The sequence below is a fragment of the Daphnia pulicaria genome, chromosome 4 (genome assembly GCF_021234035.1).
Source record: "Daphnia pulicaria isolate SC F1-1A chromosome 4, SC_F0-13Bv2, whole genome shotgun sequence".
Taxonomy (NCBI): Eukaryota; Metazoa; Arthropoda; class Branchiopoda; order Diplostraca; family Daphniidae; genus Daphnia; species Daphnia pulicaria.
The window spans coordinates 15,544,391-15,553,594 of record NC_060916.1 but is presented as its reverse complement, the minus strand read 5'-3'; the positions used below and the strand labels follow the sequence as shown (position 1 = coordinate 15,553,594).

Sequence of the window (9,204 nt, the reverse complement as noted above, 5' to 3'; positions counted from 1 at the left end):
AGTAGCTTTTCCAGCAGTTACCGAAGAGAGACGACCCATCACGCAGCTGCGCCCGGATTCGACAGAGCGTCATGGATGAGAAGATTGACATACCACCAGTGACCAGTCCATCTTCGAACAGGAACTAACTTCCGCCTGGGGTCTACGGACCCAAAAATTATTATACATTATTGTATAGGAGCACGGGCAGGGCCTCGGGGGGCATATCCCCGGGTGCGTTCAACCGTGAACTGTCGAATTCCAAAAATGATTTCTTCACTTCCACCGACTTGCACTCTCAACGACATCGGTAACGTAAAATTTAAAACGGTTGCTTGCCACTTTAAGTTCATGCACAGTTGATTGAAAGACACATGCATGATGATAGATGTCTTGGCTGGTCAAAATCATTTTAAATCTGCAATAACGACTGTTGTTAAGCAAATTAAACGTCTATGGAGAGAGCTTAGAGAGAGAGAGAGTACTTATCCCAAAAGGGCAAGCCTTAATCTTATTAACCAACACCAGTCAACGACATTGATAAAGAGTCAAAAATTAGAACAGAGAGAGGCCATGCCAATTCCATACCACGGGCGGGTTTAAGAAAATAATCTGAGAAACAAATTAAAAAACAAACGTCCGCCTTTAAAAAGTGCTGAAAGGCTTCGATGGACCCAAAAAGACAGGCGTCAGCAGTAGAGTCGACAACCAGTCGACAATCGGCAATCAAAATGATAAAAACAAAGGGAAAATAGCAACTGCTAATCTTTCATCGGAGTTGCATGGCTTCTCGTCGTGGCACTTGACTGGAACAGGTTCAAACTCCCGGTGCCCTTTTCCGGATGAAATACGTCCCCGCCTCCTGCATAGCAACACTGAAAGTAGCAAAAAAGAATCAACATGAGTCACAGCACTGCACTTGAGTCTACATGCATGTACATTCCAAAAACATTCATCGATTACCTACGGGCTGTTCAATTGAGCCAGTGAGTTCATTTGACTCGTGTGAACTCACTAATGACTCCTGGGCAATCGGTCGATCGTGAATAGGGAAAAAGGGCAACTGACCTCATTTAATCGGCGTCTCTTTCTCGTCGTGGAACCTCACTGACATCAGGTACAAACGGACGATGCCATTCGACTACAAAACATGGCGGTCAACCACACCCATTCAGTCAACGCAGCCGATGTTGAGGACACTGCTTGAATGTAGGCAATGCTAAAATCTACAAAAAGGTTTCATTCAGTCCAGTCGTTACATTTTTTGAAGGGTGACTGTTACTTAACCCAAGTATAGTGCCATGAAATTGGTAAAGGAAGAATTCTTCTTTCCATGGGCGGCGTCCAAAAACTGCCACTAGACTTCGGCTTCAATCATGGCAACCAGCCAACATCCAACGGGACAAAGTTGCCGCTCATCTATTTGTAATTAAAGACCCGTTAAAGTTCAATCACAATCAACAATTAGAAATAAAATTACAAAAAACTTGACCTGCAGACCATCAATCAGGAGTCATGCCAATTTGGCTCACCTGGATGCTTTCTTTAGGCCCTCCATATTCCCGATCCAGTTTCCTGGGAAAATGTGACCAAAATGATCCAAGACAAGATCAGGCAACAAGATCTCCACGACACCACCACTCCAAAACCAAAACATCAGTATGAGGAAGCCTAAATAGATTTGAAATAGATAAATGCCATTATTTGCAGCTTCGTGGAAATGAAATCATCCAACAACACATTAACTTGACTTGTTTACGAGAACTGGATTTCCAGTAAATGAAAGGGAGATGCCATTGGCTCATTCATTCTGCACAATTTACTCTTTTGAAAATAAATTTGAATAAAAGCAAAAACAAAATCGAAAGAATTGCCGAATTGACAAGCAAAGGGATCCCTCGACCCCCCTCCCTCATTGATGAAAAATCTACTCTAGTCTTACATGTGGAAACTTTAGAGAAATACACAAATACAGCGTCACTATGTTACAATTTTAAATGCAGTAATAAAAAAAAGATACTTGACATTTTTAATATCCACAAAAGAACACGAACGAGAGTGATCGTACCACCATGTTGAAACTTGAAAGCCACGGCCACGCTTGAAGATAGCAGACGACAGAGGAAATGAGTTTGCATGAGGTAGTACGAAATTTCTCTACCAGGTGCCTCTGAAAAAGAAAACAAATTTAAAAGCGGTTTTTTTTTCAAAAGCGATGATTAAGTTTCTTTTAAGTTTGGCTACCGGAGAAAGTAGTTCCTTCTCCCATGACATGTCCGACACGCGAGAAAAATCTCCAAAGTGGCTGGAGATTGCGTGGTCTACCAATCGGAAACAGCCAAAGGTTCAGGTCTGGGTGGAGTTCCTGGAAGTTTTCTAACGTTACTACAGGCTACTGATGTTGTTGGTCGTTGTTGCGTAGTAGATCGACCCAATCAGAAGAATCGATTCCGTGCGGGAAAAGAGAAACTGGTGACACTTTCCACAACGGTCGAGAGCCAGAGACGATAACCAGCCTCCGCTATCCGGCGCTCCTGGCTGTTGAGAGCTGGGAGTGTTGCTGCTTGAGCAAACGTCACCCCAATATTGTTGAAGTGCACATTAACCACCTGAAACACATACTCGCTCCACAAAAGCCTGTCAGAATTATCAGGTGAAAAACTGCTGTTCCAATGTAAAGCGATTAACGTTTCGTTCCTTTACCTCAATCGCTGCTCCACGCCCCGAAGTGAACGAATGGGACTCGACAGTCGCCAACGATTCGCTGCCTTAGCGGCGGACTCGGTCTGAGAGATAAGGCTAATGAATAAAATCAATAATAACATTTTAATATGTCCAACAGAGACGAATGTTACCAGTGTCTGTATCGGAATTGTCTTCATCTTCTAGTAGGCGAAAAAGGGCGATAACGTGGCGGAATTGCAATGTTTAGGCTAGTATCCATTCGCCTGGGCGTTGAGCTATACAGTTAACTAGTGAGAGACTGTATTCTCTAATACCAGTTTGATAAGACATCCATTTCAGAGAATTCTGTTTCTGTTATTGCCTCTGCAAAGGGAACTGCCCATATCAGGTTCCAAAATTGTATGGAGCTCCTCGGGCTCCATTTTGCTTGGCAGCATTGATTTGACTACCAGGGGAGTTGAACTTATCGACAGGAACTTGAGCTGAGAAGAGAAAGATGTAAATTTGTTATATCACAATTTAGTTTATTCAAGGGAAAGACTTACTTCAATTTTCTCCTTGGCAACAACTTCCCATACTTTATTGTTGAGGTTGAATTCCGCCAATTTTCAAAAGTGAATGTGTTCAAGGTCACAAACTATAAATCATGTTCAACACATTTGGAAGCCTGAAGTAATTCCTTTTCATTCAAGTGTGATCTCCATTGTTTCTCCTCCTGTTCTATGATTAAAAAGCAATTATCATAGTGTGAATGTGATGGCTGGTTAAACTTGGTAAGTGGTTCATCGTTTCACCTTTACACCAATTTACTGTAAATCAAGGTCCATCTTGACAGCCAGAGACAGCCACTCTATCTTCTACAGAATCTGTCACAATGCACATTTAGCTATTCACGATTTTCTCAGAAAAGTATAAAATAACTGGCTTGCCTTTGCCTCACTCAATCACTCATGTTTCAAGTACTACAAGATTTCCATCAAGCAGAAAGCAAACGAACACGAACCTTTCATGCCCCTTCGCCCTTCCCCCCAAATTCCAGTCGAGCTATCCACCATCTAGCGGTGACGCTATTCACGTTAAAAATTCCAAAATTCAATCGGAACAAACGTCCAAAACACCCCCACCATTATTTAAAGGAATCAAAGTCGCTTGCCAGGTCTAGTTTACTTATCCGAAATCATCATATCGTTTTACTCTTTAGCTTAAATGTTGTACTGAACGATCCAACAGTGAAAACAAAAACAACAAATAAATTAAGCAAAACGAGTAGATATTAAAAACGAGAAAAATGCAACCAAAGTTCTGTTGTTTTTGGGTGCAAACTCACACCGCTAGATGGATCTGCCATTACCCACCGGCCTATATTCTAGTGAAGGTTCCTTACTTGTGGTTGCTGTTTAGCACCCCCTCTCCCTCTCTCTCTGTCTGTCAACTGGTAACGACGCTACAGTCTCGTGTCAATTTAAAACTCTCATTTTTCTTTTTCTGTTCCAAATAAACTATTTGGAAACTGCACACACCCGTATTGTGCTTATTCGATTCTGGTGAGTTTTCTCATTGTTATAATGTGTCACTTATGTATGTTCCACACATTGGAACTTTGCACCCTGTATTAGTTAATACGGATGCCTCATGTGACTCGAATAACCTTGTATATTCTCAACAGGTTATGGGCCCAGAACGTTCTAACCTCTGAAATTTCACAAGATGTCGACACTGAGAGAAGTAAGCCACATAGCAAAATTTAACGGACAAAACTTTCCTCTATGGAAGTTTGGCTGCTGGTTGTTACTCGAACAACACCAGTTGGTTAAGATTGTAAATGGACAAGAAAGACTTCCTGCTGAGGTACGTTGTACAAAATGTTTATCTTTGTACACTCTCACAGATGATAATTATTTATATTGTTCCACAGACCCTCAATGCAGATCGTGTAGTCACAAATGCTGAAGTAAGAGCTCGTTGGCAAGAAAGAGACATCTTGGCCAGAAACTATCTAGTTGCTACAATTGAGACTCAACAACAACGAGCATTGGTCAACTGCAATACTGCCCACGAGATGTGGATGCGCATTTCGGCACAACACCTCAGAAATGCAGTTGAGAATCAACATGTGTTGCAGCAGAAGTTTTTTGAATACCAATTCCAACCCGATCATGATATCATGACACACATTACTGAGATCGAGACCATGGCTTCCCAGCTACAAGACGTTGAAGCCCCCGTTTCTGAAATCCAAATCATGACGAAAATAATCTGCACGCTGCCACCAAGTTATCGAAGCTTCACCACGGCCTGGGATAGTGTTCCTGCAACAGAGAAGACGATTGCACTCCTGACATCTCGCCTTCTTAAAGAGGAAACGATGGCGAAGCGTTGGAGTAAAGGTCAACCAGACGCGAACGACACAGCTTTCTTTGCTCATAACTTCCCATCTCACAGTCGCTCAAACAACCCAAACTCTACACCCACGTTTCGTGGTCGAGGTTTCAGAAGAGGCGGCCGATTCAACAACAACAATAGACATCAACCGTACACTGCAAAGGTCTGCACCTACCATCGATGCAACAACACCCCGGGACACACCATCGAGGTGTGTCGTAAGAAACAACGAGACGAAGCGGATGCAAGAAACAAAGAAAAAGAAGACTCTACTGCAGCAATGGCGAATATCTCCCCCGAAACGAAAGAGAAGACGAAAGCACCTAACACAGATAATGCCTATCTGTCATCTACGTGTTTCATCAGTCGCTGCTTAGATGATTGGTTCGCCGACTCTGGTGCGACGCAGCACATGACCGACCAGCAAGCTTTCTTTACCACATTCACTGCAATATCACCCGGCAGCTGGAGTGTAAAGGGGATTGGCTCATCCAATCTTCACGTATGCGGCTATGGAGACATCGATTTCTTTGTTACGGTCAATGGAGCGGAGCAGACGGCCACGATTGAAAAAGTCCTATACGTACCTGGTTTAGGCACAAACTTGATATCGATCGCAGCAGTAACTAATGTTGGCCTATCAGTTCATTTTATAGAAACACGAGTTACCTTTGAAAAGGGTCAAGCTGTCATCATGGTTGGCGAGCGCATAGGAGAGAGCCTATATCATCTGGCAATTCACCCAAGACTTTCTGCTGCCAACTCAATTAAGGATTCAGCTTGCCTGGCGATACCATCACCCCCATCAATAGCAGTCTGGCATCAGCGTCTGGCACACACCAGCCACAAGACAATCTCCAAGATGTTCCGGAATGGTGTGGTAAATGGCCTCAATCTCCGCACTGACGACACTACAACAACACAACCATGTCTCGGATGTGTGAGCGGAAAGATGCAGCGATCTCCTTTTCCAGTCGGTCGGTCAAGGGCCAATGAAGTCGGCCAGCTGATCCACTCCGACGTATGTGGCCCGATGCATGTAGTAACACCAGGTGGATCACGATTCTTCGTACTCTTCACCGACGACTACAGCGGATGGCGCTGTGTCTACTTTCTGAAGAAGAAATCTGAAGTAGCTGATACCTTCAAGGAGTACTTGGGCATGCTACGCAGCGAAACTGGCCGGCTGATCCACACTCTTAGGTCCGACAATGGAGGAGAGTTCACCAGCCACATATTCAAGAGTTGGCTCTCCAGCAAAGGAATCCGTCTTGAAACCTCCGCCCCACACACGCCGGAACAAAATGGTGTGTCTGAAAGGGCCAATCGGACTGTCGTCGAAGCCTGTCGGTGCCTCCTACATGCAAAACATCTGCCCCTTGAGCTTTGGGGAGAAGCAGTGGCCAATGCAGTATACACGTTGAACCGTGTCAGCAACAGCATTTCACCTATAACTCCATTCCAAATGTGGCATCATGAGAAACCGGACGTGTCGCACCTGCGGATCTTTGGGACCATATCCTACATCCATATCCCGAAAGCTGAGAGAAGGAAGTTGGATTCCAAAAGCCTCAAATGTTATTTTGTTGGGTATTCTCCCACCCAAAAGGCCTACAGATTCTGGGATCCAGTCAGCAGAAGAATCAAGATAAGCCGAGACGTCATCTTTGATGAACAACTCCATGACGTCCCAGATATTCCAACCAATCATGAAGAAGCTAATCCTTTTGAAGTATTATTTAGACCATCAAGAGAAATCCAGCCCTTTAACAACAACGAAGAAGGAGGTGTAATGCCTCAGGCTGAAGGGGAATCCGATGTAAATACCCAACCTGAAACATCACACACTCCCCCCTCATCAGATGTGCCAACACGGGTGGTTGCCCCAACTCTAGTTCCGTCATACGATCCAGATCCAGCCATCATTGACGACAGCGCATCAATATCTTCAGGGATAACGCGGGTATCCCCCTACCCTTTGCGCATTCGTGAGCCCAGACGTCACTGGCAATCTATGCAATCAACAACTGAGATTCAAGATCTGTACGTGCCCACCAGCTACTCTGACGCCATGGCTTGCCCCAATGCTCATTTATGGAAAGCCGCGATAGAGGACGAGTATAATTCACTTATGGTTAACAAAACTTGGTCCATCTCACAGCTACCTCCTGGTCGTACGCCCATTGGATCCCGTTGGGTATTCACGATTAAACCTGGTGTTAAAGAATCACCACCACGCTACAAGGCCCGGCTAGTGGCAAAAGGTTTTTCCCAACGTCATGGAATTGACTATGAAGAGACGTTCTCACCCGTCGTCAAGTACGACACCCTTCGAGTGATCCTGTCTTTTGTCGCCGCCAACGATCTGGAGATGTCACAACTAGACGTGAAGACTGCCTTCCTCTATGGCCAACTGGATGAAGAAATCTACCTGGTACAGCCGGAAGGCTTCATCTTATCTGGACAGGAGGATTCTGTATGTCACCTGCACAAATGCCTTTACGGCCTGAAACAGGCTTCTCGAGTTTGGAACCAGACGTTCGACACTTTCCTTAAGAAATTTGGCCTTCTCCCAAGCATTTCCGATCCTTGTCTCTATCTGCGCCATCTTCAAGGGGAATTCCTGGCAGTCGTCATCTGGGTAGACGATGGTCTTGTCTGCAGCAACAACGCCAATGTAGTCAAATCCGTCATCGAAGATCTGAATAAGTATTTTGACATGCATTGTACCCCAGCTAATCATTTTGTTGGTCTCTCCATCACAAGAGATCGTCAAGCAAGGACATTGTACGTATCGCAACCTGACTACATCAAACGGATTCTTCACCGCTTCCACATGTCTGATTGCAATCCTAGAAAGCTGCCTGCTGAACCTGGAAATCGTCTGAGTAAAAAGGGCGATGAAGTCCATACAGAAGAAGTACCGTTCAGGGAAGCTGTGGGAAGTCTCCTGTACCTCTCCATCGCATCACGACCAGATATTGCTTTTGCCGTCGGGCAGATTTCTCAATTTTGTGAAGACCCGGGAAGAGAGCATTGGTTGGCGGCCCTCAGAATTTTTGCCTATTTGAAAGGGACCCTTCAACACGGAATTCGATATGGCCCAAAGACCGATGGACTCCAAGGCTTCTCCGACTCCGACTACGCTGGTGATCCAGTCTCTCGCCGTTCGACATCCGGATTTGTTGTTCTTCTACATGGAGGACCCGTAGCTTGGAAAAGTCGCCGTCAATCCTGCGTGGTGTTATCTACGACGGAAGCGGAGCTTGTGGCTACATGCGAGGCCAGCAAAGAGTGCGTCTTGGACGGCTTATGTCAGAAATCTCGCCGAAATGGATCGGCCCAATCCCTTTGATGTGCGACAACAGATCAACTATCGACTTAATCAAAAATCCGATACTGCATCAGAGGACCAAGCATATTGAAGTCCGGAATTACTTTGTTCGCGAGCGGCAGAAGGCAGGCGATATCGATGTCTTGCACATTTCGACGGATGATCAGCTGGCAGACCCTTTAACCAAGCCACTTCCGAATCCCCGTTTCTCTGTCTTGCGAGATTTGATGGGCATTGTATGCGTCCCAGAATAATTTACCTTTTTTTTCTTTTAGGATTTCGAGAAGAAGTCCGAAACATCTTTTGGTGCCAACACCTTTACAAGACAAATCAAAAAAAAAAGGAGAAGGGGGAAGAAAAGAAAACTTCAAACAAATTTTTAGTTCACTGTCCTTTGTCATTATTATTATTTTTGTTTGTTTATCTATCCATCCTATTACCGATTGTGTGTTTGAGAGGGAGTGTTGTTTTTGGGTGCAAACTCACACCGCTAGATGGATCTGCCATTACCCACCGGCCTATATTCTAGTGAAGGTTCCTTACTTGTGGTTGCTGTTTAGCACCCCCTCTCCCTCTCTCTCTGTCTGTCAACTGGTAACGACGCTACAGTCTCGTGTCAATTTAAAACTCTCATTTTTCTTTTTCTGTTCCAAATAAACTATTTGGAAACTGCACACACCCGTATTGTGCTTATTCGATTCTGGTGAGTTTTCTCATTGTTATAATGTGTCACTTATGTATGTTCCACACATTGGAACTTTGCACCCTGTATTAGTTAATACGGATGCCTCATGTGACTCGAATAACCTTGTATATTCTCAACA

General features: G+C 44.5%; 1 long non-coding RNA gene across 2 annotated transcripts; it reads right to left on the bottom strand.

Moving 5' to 3' along the window:
* Positions 1–461: 461 nt before the first annotated feature.
* LOC124338367 lies at positions 462–3,962 on the bottom strand. 2 transcript variants are annotated; one of them, XR_006917728.1, is made up of 10 exons: positions 3,459–3,962; positions 3,210–3,384; positions 2,835–3,146; positions 2,683–2,778; positions 2,224–2,616; positions 2,005–2,149; positions 1,472–1,650; positions 1,267–1,398; positions 1,048–1,205; positions 462–854 (listed from the first exon to the last, which is right to left on the bottom strand). It is a non-coding gene; the product is annotated as an uncharacterized LOC124338367 (long non-coding RNA). The 2 variants fall into 2 exon arrangements; XR_006917729.1 differs by having other exon boundaries at positions 3,210–3,379.
* Between the last annotated feature and the right edge of the window lie 5,242 nt (positions 3,963–9,204).